Here is a 1,737-nt window from a genome sequence, read left to right as displayed (position 1 = left end):
ATTATCTGTGTCCATATATGCATATATGCATACAAGGCCTTTGGTTGATTACCTCCCATCTACCCACCTTCCCCGCTTTCCCTCCCAGATTCTGCATCCATATACTTATGAAAGTTAAAAATAGTTATTTGACTTAACATTGTTTTAGAGTTTTATCATTTAAATATGTTTTTATTGATTTCAGAGAGAAGAAGGGAATGGGAGAGAGAAAGAAACATCAATGATGGAGAGAAACATTGATCAGCTGCCTCCTGCATGCCCCCTACTGGGGATTGAGCCCACAACCTGGGCATGTGCCCTGATTGGGAATCCAACCATGACCTCCTGGTTCATAGGTCAATGCTCAACCATTGAGCCACACCAGCCAGGCCAGAGTTTTATCTTACTTTCTACTTTATATTCCTTTGAGAGAGGCTCAAACTATTTTTGCTCTAAGCTTACCTCCTTGTAACTTCCATAATTTCCGTAGGACTAAGGTCCTGGATTCTAGTCCTACCCTGCCTTTAGTATTGACCTGACCTTGGTGTGGTGGATACCTGCTTCGCACCCATTCGCCCTTTTTCTTTGCGAACCACACTCCTCACTTCATGTGATCTTGGTGGGACTGTTAACCATGCTGCTTCCCTCTTCCGTCACCCAGAAAGATGGGGACATGCCCCAAGGGGGTCAAATGGATATTCCCCAAGATTCGCTCTGGGAATGCTGAAAGCAAGATGCCTCTCTTCCTTTGGATCATAAACCACAGAAACGTAAGCTACTTCTGATTTGCCTCCCTCTCCTCCATCCTGGAGGAAGCCAAGACTGTGGAAGAAACTTTGGCAAAAGCTGAGGCTTTTTAAATTTTTATTTTAAGTATGTTTTTATTGATTTCAGAAAAAGGAAGGGAGAGGGAGAGAGAAACATCAATGATGAGAATCATCTACCCGCTGCCTCTTGCACACCCCCTACTGGGAATTGAGCCTGCAACCCGGGCATGTGCCCTGATGGGGAATCGAGCCTGTGACCGCTTGGTTCATAGATCTACACTCAAGCACACCAACAGGGCAAAAGCTGAGTTTTAACAATGCAGTTGGAGCTGCTGGATTCAGTTTATGTCCAAAGCTAGCTTTAGTTATAGGAGCCAGTAAATTCCCACCCAAAAGAATCCTGACTAATAACACACAGGCAAGTCACTTAATCTCTCTAAGCCTCAGTTTACTCTTAGCCCCTGAATCTGGGATTTCTTAAGGGTTGAACTAAATGAGATCTTTAAATGAAATCTAATCTCAAGCATGAAAGAAATCATTTAAAGTAGCCCTGCTGGAAATTCTATCCTAATGTGATCCATCAAGTCTAATTTATTTGTTTTTTTAAGACTCAAAGCAGCTATTCTTAAGAATTACACTTGAAGAGTTAAGTCCCCTTCGAACATACCTACATAATGAAAGACAGTGCAGTGACCTACCAAACATGAAAATAAATTTTATTCTTAGCAAACTGTAGCTTTTCAATAGCTTATTTTTACTGTGACTCTTAACAAGACCATATTTTAGAAAATGCAGCCTATGGTTGAAGGTTGCATCTAGGTTCTTATCTGTCATAGAGAGAGAACATTGTTTTTAAGATACCAATAAAATTGGGTAAAAATCTATAAACATAGGGTAAATCACTACTAACATGTTCTAAAGAGGCAAGACAAGCAAAGGAGGGTGAAAATTTAAGACTGAGCACACGGTTATTAAAATAAACCAATAAGGA

This window comes from Myotis brandtii, unplaced genomic scaffold (genome assembly GCF_000412655.1).
Source record: "Myotis brandtii unplaced genomic scaffold, ASM41265v1 scaffold423, whole genome shotgun sequence".
NCBI classification, from domain to species: Eukaryota; Metazoa; Chordata; class Mammalia; order Chiroptera; family Vespertilionidae; genus Myotis; species Myotis brandtii.
This window is presented reverse-complemented; position numbering follows the sequence as displayed.